Genomic DNA, 10763 nt, shown 5'->3' with positions numbered 1-10763 from the left:
AGACCATGACCTGAGAATTTTTAAAGCAGCAAGAGAAAAGAAGACAACTACATAGAAGGGAAACCCTAGAAGGCTATCAGCTGATTTTTCAAAAGAAACTTTGCAGGCCAAAAAAAAGTGGCATGATATATTTGAAGTATTGAAAGGAAAAAACCTGCAACCAAGAATACTCTATTCAGCAAGGCTATCATTCAGAATGGAAGGAGAGATAAACAGTCTCCCAGGAAAACAAAAGTTGAAGGAATTTATTCACTAAACCAGGTTTATAAGAAACTTTAAAGGGAATTCTGATTGAAAAGAAAAGGCCATAATCAGGAATAAGAAAATTAGGAGAAAAAAATTCACAGGTATACACAAACATAACAAAAGTAGTAGATTAATCACTTATAAAACCAGCAGCTTAGAGCACTAAAAGAGTAAAATCAATTATATATATAAAAATCACTCAAAGAATTCACAAAATAAAAGGATATAAATAAAGTATGACATTATGTACATAAAACATGGGAGGGGAGTGAAAAATTAGTGCTTTTAGAATGGGTTCAAACTTTAGCAACCATCATCCTAATACAGACTGTTGTAACCAAAGGATGTTATATATAAAACTAATGGTAACCACAAATCTAAAGCCTAAAATACATACACAAAAATTAATGAGAAAGGAATACAAGCAAATCATTAAAGAAAGCCATTACACCACACAGGAAGAGAACAAGAAAACAACTACAAAAACAACTCTAAAACAAGTAATAAAGGGGCAGTAAGACCTACCTATCAATAATTACTTCGAATGTAATGGGACTAAATGTTCCAATTCAAAGACACTCAGTGACAAAAATACAAGACTACTCTACATGCTGCCTACAAAGGACTTTCTTGATTTCATACCTAAAAACACATGCAGATTGAAAGGAAGGGACGAAAAATATTGATCATGCAAATGTAACTGAAAAGAACCTGGAGGAGTGGGGTGCCTGGATGTCTTGGTCAGTTAAGCACCTGCCTTTGGCTCAGGTCATGATCCCAGGGTCCTAGGATAGAGCCCCACACTGACCTCACTGCTCAGTGGGGAGCCTCCTTCTCCCTCTCCTCCCCACTCATGCTTCCTGTCACTATCTCTGTCTCTCTCTCATATAAATAAATAAAATGAGGAAGAAAGAAAGAGGGAGGAAAGGAAGGGACGGGACCTGGGAGAATAATACTTATATCAGACAAAAAAAGAGTTTAAAATAAAGACTGTAACAAGATAAAAAAGGACACTACAGAATCATAAAGGAAACAATCCAACAAGAAGATATAACATTGCAGCCACCATGGAGCACCCTAATATATAAAGCAACTATTAACACACATAAAGGAAGAAATCAATAGTAATACAATAATAATAGAGACTTTAACACTACACTTATATCAACGAACAGATCATCCAGACAGAAAATGAACAAGGAAATGGTGGCTTCAAATGGCACTACTCAAAACAAGTCTAACACATACATTCAGAAATTTCCATCCTCAAATGTGACTAAACTTCAGAAAATGGTGTTTTCTTTCTCTGATTTACTTATAAAGCTTAACATAATATACTTTTGCTCTATGCATGTCATTGAAAATGGTAAGATTTCTTTTGTTAATGGCTGAGTAATATTCTAGTGTGTGTGTGTACACACATATACAGATACTTATGTGTGTGTATATATACACACACATATACACCCATATACAAAAACATTCCATGATCATGGATTGTAAGAACAAATATTGTGAAATGTCTATGGTCCCTACAGCAATCTATACATTCAACACAATCCCCAGCAAAATACCATCAACATTTTTCACAGGGCTGTAAAAAATAATTCTAAAATTTGTATGGAACCAAAAAAGACCCCAAATAGCCAAAGAAATGCTGAAAAAGAAAACCAAAGTTGGGGTCATCATAATCCTGGACTTCAAGCTATATTACAAAGCTGTAATCATCAAGACAGTATGGTACTAGCACAAAAACAGACTCATAGATCAGTGGAACAGAAGAGAGAACCCAGAAATGGACCCTCAACTCTATGGTCAACTAAGCTTCAACAAAGCAGGAACAAATACCCAATGGGAAAAAAAAAAAAAGACAGTCTCTTCAACAAATGGTATTGGGAAAATTGGACAGCCACATGCAGAAGAATCAAAGTGAACCATTCCCTTACACCACACAAAAAATTAGGCTCAAAATGGATGAAACACCTAAAGGTGAGACATGAATCCAACAAAACCCTAGAGAACACTGGTAGGTCCTATTTAATTTGACAATGTAAATCCAGGGGAGTTGGTCAATGAGATGTCCTAGTTTCCTTGTGAAATGTCATCGGCACAGTTAGAGAACCGAAGAAAAATCACTTTGCTGTATGCCCACTACCTAGGTATTCATTTCCCAAGAAAAGTAACTACCCACAGATGAAAACAAACCCTGTGGGGGCATAAATTATTCCCAATAGGGTTGTACAGAATTTCTGTGTTTACCTATTCAAGCCAGGGAACAGGTTCTCAGTGCACATGGGGAGAAAATCTCCTAGTCTAAATGAATGAGTCATTCTAAATAACTTGCAAAAACAGGTGGGGCTAGTGAGATCTCTCAGGGAGCAGGGACAAGTTGAGCTTGTTAAGAGACTTCTTATGGGGTTCAACTATAGTTTAGGGTGACATTAGGAAAAAAAGAGAAATTAGCCACAGGAAGAACCAGGGAGACTTTAGCATCATGGACAGATCAAAAATTTTGATGACAAATCCAATAGGCTGAAAGGTTACCCACTTAGCAATGACCTGGGATCATTAGCAATGACAAATGAGAGAGTTCTCTTTTTCCAGGCCAATGCCAGAGTAAACAAAAGGAAAACTAAAAAAGATTTTTTAAAAGATGTTATTTATTTACTTAAGAGACAACAAGTGTGTAAGCAAGAGAGAGAACAAGCACTCACAATGAGGGCAGAGGGAGAAGTAGACGCACACTGTCTTCTAAGCAGAGACCCCGATATGGGGCTTGATCCCAGGACCCCGAAATCATGACCTGAGCTAAAGTGAGACACTTAACTGAGTGAGCCACCCAGGCAAGATTTTGTTTAATTAAAGTATTAAGTCTTGTTCTGGCATCTTGGGTAGAAGGAATCTACCTTGATGTCAGCTTCTTCTCTCCTCTGTCAATGTGATTTGGAGACCTCCAGCATCTCTACAGAGAAGACCATCAGGTAGAAACTTCCTCAGCTATAAGATGTGTATCTAAGGTTCAATGCTCTCTAATTTTCCATCAGTGTCAGTGGTCAGGAGCTCTTGGTAATGGTAAGGTCCTTTCTGTTACGGGACTATCAAACTCAATGGTCAAGAAAGAATGAGATGTTATACATTGAAAAAAAAATTATTTTTATTATAGCACAGGTATAGGACCCATGGGCAGAAAGAGCTGCTTTGTAAGTGTGAGGAGTGACTGATCACATAGGGTTTTCTAACCTATGGAGGAGGAAGGTGTATTAGGGCTCCAGAAAATTGCATCTATAAGTTTCTGGAGATCTCATTATTCTCAAGATTGGGCTTTTCTTTTAAATCATTAAGACATGACAAAGTGATGGAGTTTCATGTTCTTCATGACTGTGACCATTTATCAGCTGACCACTGGCTTCTTCCTTTCTTTCTTCTTGAGTAGTCATGAGTTCCTGAAAAAATGTTATATACATCCCACTCCCACCTTGGCAGGGGCCAGGTAGAATGTCACTTTCCCTATTGCCTTCAGCTTGCCTTTTGTTATCTCATCATTTTTCCCCCTGAACAATTCTGACCCTTTAATCTTTAAGGTTGTTGTAAGTGGAAATGTCTCCTCTTCTGTAGCTTCTTCCTGCTGAACAAGGGCAGAGAGATGTCCCTACCTATGAGTCAACATAGGTCAGTTGAGGAATATATAGGGGAGTTATGAAAGACAGAGGCAGTAGAGTCCAATATGGACAGCAAAGAAGTATCTCTGTGGGTGGTAAAGGGTACATGACAACATGAAGTTAATTGTAGTGATGAAGTCTCAACAGCAAGTGGAGAAACACTAGAAAAGGAAACCTATAAGAATTAAAATAGCTATAAGAATAAGTCCAGGGGCACCTGGGTGGCTCAGCCGGTTAGATGGCTGCTCTTGATTTCAGCTCAGGTCATGATTTCAGGTTCCTGGGATCAAGACCTGCTATATTCAGTGAGGAATCCACTTAGGGATGGCTCTCCCATGGCTCACAAGCTCTCTTTCTCTAAAATAAATAAGGAAATCTTTAAAAAGAAAAAAAAAAAATACAAAGAATGAGAAGCCCAACAGAGACCTTTAATAATTGACCATAGTCTTCCTCAAACCAGGAATTTGGGGCCCCTGGGTGGCTTGGTCATTAACCCTGCCTTTGGCTCAGGTCATGATACCAGGGTCCTGGGATCGAGTCCCCCATCAGGCTCCCTGCTCAGCAGGAAGCCTGCTTCTTTCTCTCCCACTCCCCCTACTTGTATTCCTCTCCCACTCTCTCTCTCTCTCTCTCTCTCTCTGTGCCAAATAAAAACATAAAATCTTAAAAAACAAAACAAAACAACAACAACAAAAAACAAGAATTAAACCAGTCATTGCAGTCACTGAAAAAAAAAGAAGGATTCAGTGAAGCCTCAATTTCAGTATTCATGACAGTTAGTAACCCTATCACATTTTTGTGGTCATATGGAGTATATACACGTAACACTGTTTTAATGAAGCATAGCTTTCTCCTTGAGCTGCAGTCAGAATATGAAGACCCATCCAGTTTTGGACACCCACCCTCTTGAATTTGTGGATACCTATACGTTGGGTCTTGTTAAAGGGGGCCACTGTATGCTTAGCTAAGCCTCCATTTGCAATTTTTGTTATCACTAGAGATGACTCCTGCAGCAAGTCTGGCTAAGGGATAAAACTATCAAGAAACCCTCTTTGTCTAATGTCTAACTCTAACAATATCTTAATTTTGAGGAATCACTGGAAAATGGGAGAAGACCTGTCTGGGAATATAGGCATCCCCAAGTGCATCATCCAATTCAATCATAAGCAAAACTATGCCATCCATTTTCTCCACAAGCACATAATTAATCCCATAAAATAGAGTATGTCCCAGCTTTAAAAGAGGAATTCTATCATCCTAGCCACAAAGAATTGATCAAGGTGATAGCTGAGTTATAAAATTGGTGGGGAATCCATCCCACTTTCCATCTTGTTCAAATAATCCTATGCCTATGGGATCTTGTTAATATCTCCACAGAGTAACAAGCAAGATTGTCTATATATTAGCTACTATGGCAATTTCTCTGAGGTTTACCTCAAGTTGTCTAGCTTGGGCAAACAACAAACATTCAAAGGCAATTAGAAATATAATTTCTTTTTAAAGATTTTTATTTATTTATTTGACAGAGAGAGATCACAAGTAGGCAGAGAGGCAGGCAGAGAGAAAGGAAGGGAAGCAGGCTCCCTGCTGAGCAGAGAGCCCGATGTGGGGCTTGATCCCAGGACCCCAGGATTATGACCTGAGCCAAAGGCAGAGGCTTAACCCACTGAGCCACCCAGGAGGCCCTAGAAATAGAATTTAACATGCACAGGGATGTGTCATGGAAACATAATTTTTCTCTCCAAAATTATCATTTCCAGAGATAGCCAGATCAAGACAAATTTATTCAAAAAAACAAGTTCAATTTTAACAAATTTGGCCTAATTATTTACACAAGCTCAGCAAGAATAGTGATTGGTCATATATATCTTTTTAAAATTTGCTTTGCTGGGACGCCTGGGTGGCTCGGTTGGTTAAGCAGCTGCCTTTGGCTCAGGTCATGATCCCGGCGTCATGGGATCGAGTCCCACATTGGGCTCCTTGCTCAGCGGGGAGCCTGCTTCTCCCTCTGCCTCTGCCTGCCATTCTGTCTGCCTGTGCTCGCTCTCTCCCCACCCCCGTCTCTGATAAATAAATAAAATCTTTAAAAATAAAAATTTTAAATTTGCTTTGCTAAACTTTTCATAAGGAATCTCAATTGAACTTGTAATAGCCTCTATTCTAGGCCAGAAGCCAAGCCAAATACTTGCCATGAGACATGCCTGAAATATGTGTAAATTTGGTGAATTCCTCTTCTCAAGGTCCCCAAAATACTCTGAGCTTCCTGCACCTGTCAGGAAATGAGATTCTTTACTCACCTGATAAGGCTGCTGGAACTCTGTAAAGTAAGGTATCAGGCCAACATTTCTAAGGGGTTTTATTGGCTTCATGTTTCATAAAGTCATCCTTAGTTCCCTAAAGCAGTATGGTAATATCTGAATCTATGCATGTCTCTTTCAAATATGACATTCCAGTCAAAGCCAAATAACCAACATTTCTAATGGTGTTCTGTTAAAAAACAGATTCTCATTGAACTTATGCAAACAACTGTAATTGCTATGAAAGAAAGAATATGCTCCAATTTTCTGAATTTCACAGGGTCTACATAGAAAGAAAAGTTAAATATTTCAATTTGCTCACAAATATTTTATTGTACTTTTGTATATCCTAAATATCTTTTTTTTCTTATTTGACAGAGAAAGGTACAGCGAGAGATGGAACACAAGCAAGGGGAGTGGGAGAGGGAGAAACAGGCTTCCCACAGAGCAGGAAGCCTGATGTGGGACTAGATCCCAGGTCCCCAGGATCATGACCTGAGCTGAAGCCAGACGCTTAACTACTGAGCCACCCAGGCATCGCCATATCATAAATATCTTAAGAGAAAGTTTCCTTAATCTGAACGAGCAAACATTGAGGCACCAGCAATGTTTCAAAGCAGAGTCACAAAACTATCATCTTCTTCAGAACATTTAGTCCCATGCTACTTTTTCTTGTTCAGTTTGAATGCAGCTTCTATTTAGTTCTAGAAATTCTTACCCATTTCAGTTCTATGATTTTAAAGATACCAAAAGCCTGCATTTGTTTCAAAAAAAAAAAAAGAAGTACTTTTTATGATCTCCTTGAAGACGAAACTCATTTTTGTAAATGAAAAAAGACTATAATGCAATTGACAAGGAAATTCAGTTATTTCTGTGACACTTAACCCTTCAGTAATCAGAATATCAAGTGATGGCCTTATACCAAAACATATTAAAACTTCAGCAACTGCATATAATCTCCAGAATAACTACAGAATTTACCCAAACATAACCCTTAACTGTGCTTCCAGAGTAACTTGGGCCCAATTAATCAAAAAGACTTCATTTACAATTCAAATCTTGAGGAAGTTTGTTAAAAACCCTCAGAAAGTTGTAAAGTACATGCCTAAATAGCATTATGGATCATTATAAATCTTAAAACTTAATTACTTATTTAACCAAGGTGACAATACGAGATTCTAAAGGCAAATATGTAGGGTTATATGGCTGTTAGCAAAACTTAGCTCCTTTAACGTTGAGAAGTTTTTGTTGTTGCTGTTTTTTGGGGGGGGGGTTGTGTTTTTTTTTTTAAAGATTTTATTTATTTGACAGACTGAGATCACAGGTAGGCAGAGAGGCAGGCAGAGAGAAAGGAGGAAGCAGGCTCCCTGCTGAGCAGAGAGCCCATGTGGGGCTCGATCCCAGGACGCTGGGATCATGACCTGAGCCAAAGGCAGATTTTTATCTATTTACTTGACAGAGATCACAAGTAGGCAGAAAGACAGAGAGAGGAGGAAGCAGGCTCCCTGCTGTGGACCCCGAGATCTTGACCTGAGCCAAAAGCAGAGGCTTTATCCCACTGAGCCACCGAGGCGCCCCAAACATTGAGAAGTTTTAACTTTCTAAGTAACAAAAGACCTGATAAAAACAAAACACAAAACAAAGAAACTTTGGTTTTCTGGGAAAAGAAAAGAGAAAAAAAAAAAACTTTATTTACATTTTTTTTCAAGTGCAAACCAACAATCCAAGAAAATTTTGCCTTTTTAACAGAGAATAAATCAGAATTTCAAACTTATGGGGCGCCTGGGTGGCTCAGTGGGTTAAACTGCTGTCTTTGGCTCAGGTCATGATCTCAGGGTCCTGGGATCTAGTCCCGCATTGGGCTCTCTGCTCAAGCAGGGAGCCTGCTTCCCTCTCTCTCTCTGCCTGCCTCTCTGTCTACTTGTGATCTCTGTCAAATAAATAAATAAAATCTTTAAAAAAAAAAAAAAAGAATTTCAAACTTATATCATTATACTTTTAAAATCCATCTGATGTGAAGAACAAAAGCAAAAGGAAATGTAGATAAATTTCCTTATAACCTGCAGCCCACTCACAAATACTTGGGAAAGATAGAATATGACATTCCTCCAGGAACTTCCAAGTATTTAATGTTAACACCTTGCTAGAGGGAAAAACAACCTTAGCTCAAAAACAGCTAGCCTCTAGGATCCTGCAACTCTTCCTTAACATATGAAAATCCTTTTGGAAACTTCCCTTGTCTTTACCTCCCCCAACTCCAAGGTGTATCATCAATTGCTCCACACAACTGGGCAGCTCATTCTGTCCAAAGGTCCCCCTCCCTGGTCTTTAATAAAACCACCTTTTTGCACAGAAAACATATGAAGAGTTCCTTCTTGGCCACTGGTTCCAGGAGCCTGCCTATTGCACACAACATCACATTGATTTCAGCTTTAATCCTGACCATATATAAAATTCCTTTCCAAAGATTTCCCTTCATCAGCTTTCTACTTTTTCATTCAGAGTTGCTTTCCTTATTTCCATCAGTCTTAATTACATTTAGCAGAATTCTAATTCTTAGAAACCTTAGTCTCCAGAGAAAACTGAGTAGTGACCAACTGTGAACTGCTGTATCAGAATTCTTTAGATCTGAAATTTATTTTTTTAAGATTTTATTTATTTATTTGAGAATTGGGATACCAGGCCAAAATCATATGCTTAACAACCTGAGCCACCCAGGTACCTCTAGATCTGAAATTTATAAATACATTTTACAGTTTCTAAAAACATGGTTTTTTTTCCATAGTACAATTTTTCAACAAAGCATAAATCATGTTTACAAAGAGACCCAAATATCCTTAGTTTCTCTGCAATAAGAAGCCGAAAGTACAAACCTATGTTTGGAAATCAATGCTTTATACCTATTTGGAAAAGGCCTATACATCCAATGAATTCAATCCTATATATCATCTAGGAAAACTTTAAAAGTTTCAGGTTACCAAAGACCATGAAAAGCTACCTTAACAATTACCCACAGAAAATTTTTTTTTTTTTTAAAGATTTTATTTATTTGACAGAGAGAAATCACAAGTAGATGGAGAGGCAGGCAGAGAGAGAGGGAGGGGGAAGCAGGCTCCCCGCTGAGCAGAGAGCCCGATGCGGGACTCATCCCAGGACCCTGAGATCATGACCCGAGCCGAAGGCAGTGGCTTAACCCACTGAGCCACCCAGGCGCCCCTACCCATGGAAACTTTGAGACAGATAAAATTAACCCTCATTTTAAGTCATCTTCTGGCTGACAAATTCCAACAGAGACCATGGGCTTATCTGACTTTCCACAAACCTGGATAAAAGTTTTATATTTAATGCTGATAACTCTAAACACATGTTTATCTTAATTAAACCAACAACCTTAAAATGTTTTCAATAATAAATATGTTCCACCTGGGTCCACTTAACAGTCAACAATTTGCTCCCCAATTTTTACCTGGGACGCTGGTGAGGAAATCTGAAGTGGGCGGTCTAAGCCCAAAAAAGCTCTCTTTGCTCCTTGACACTGAGGGGTGGAGGAGGAACAAACCTTGGCAGAGACGCAGAGGACGGTATAGGAACCAGTTATGCAGGCTGCACCCAAGGTGGTACAGAAACAGGAGGAGGGGTGGACAGGAAGGCAGAAGAGGTGCTGCACTGCCTGGAAGGCAAGAGGCAGCTAAAAGCCCAGAGGGCAAAGTAAGAGGTCTCCGGGTCCTAAAGCTCATCATCTTTGACAGATGAAGAGGTTTCCTTTCCACCAACAAATGGAAATAGGCAGGGCAATCCATGTCTCGCTGGAGAAGACAGGGAACTTCACCAAAACAAAAGGAGTTTGGGCAGCTGCTTGGAAATATTCCCTAAAGTCCCCATCCCAAGGTGGGCTTACTAAAGACAGTTGGTTCCAATTATCATAGCCATTAACCCAGGAAATGAATGAGGGAGAAGGCCCTACATACAGCTAGAGTAGCCTAGGTTTATTAGAACAGTGAGAGAAAAAGAGTCAAGTGTCCCCTTTATCAGGGATGGCCTGTGCTTCTTCCAGCAACCTGGGTTTATTCAGAGGAGGTCCCTTTAGATAATTATTATCCAATATATCTGGAGAAGGTTTTCTAGCCTGGTTAGTAGCCAAACACATTCTGCAAGAGGGCCTTGCAGAGGGATTCTGACTTAAGGCCACAAAGGCCTGGACATAGGGTACTTCCATCTACTTGAGTTTCCTACAGAAGAGATCTAACTGGTAGATCTTATTTAAGCTTAGTATACCATTAATGGGCCATCCTCCTCAATCCCTAAGGAGTACTGAAGCCACGCAGTGTTACAAAAGATCAGTCCTTTCTTAAATTTTGCAATCAAGGCATCCCAAAGGAGGGTCCTTGGGAACCAAAGAAGTCTAAAGAAGGTCTATTACCAGGAAGATCCCCTGAGTCTGACATCCCACACAGGACATGTCAGAGGTCTCTGATGTCAAAGCAAATGGAGACATCAGTCAAATGAAATTGCTGTAATAGGGCACCTGCATTGGTTCAATCGATTAAGCATCCAACTCTTG

The 10763-nt window shown here is 39.3% G+C and overlaps 1 protein-coding gene across 1 annotated transcript in view; it reads right to left on the bottom strand.

Annotated features, from left to right (window-relative positions):
- The window catches only part of LOC309862163 (interleukin-3-like), a 183296-nt gene extending 173368 nt beyond the window's left edge, over window positions 1-9928 (bottom strand). Inside the window, exon 1 of the mRNA XM_082725804.1 lies at window positions 9669-9928. The gene's annotated coding sequence lies outside the window, so the exon portion shown is untranslated. The remainder of the gene's footprint in view (window positions 1-9668) is intronic.
- Window positions 9929-10763: the final 835 nt, after the last annotated feature.

The sequence above is a fragment of the Mustela nivalis genome (genome assembly GCF_964662115.1).
Source record: "Mustela nivalis genome assembly, chromosome: 3".
Lineage (NCBI taxonomy): Eukaryota > Metazoa > Chordata > Mammalia > Carnivora > Mustelidae > Mustela > Mustela nivalis.
This window is presented reverse-complemented; position numbering and strand designations above follow the sequence as displayed.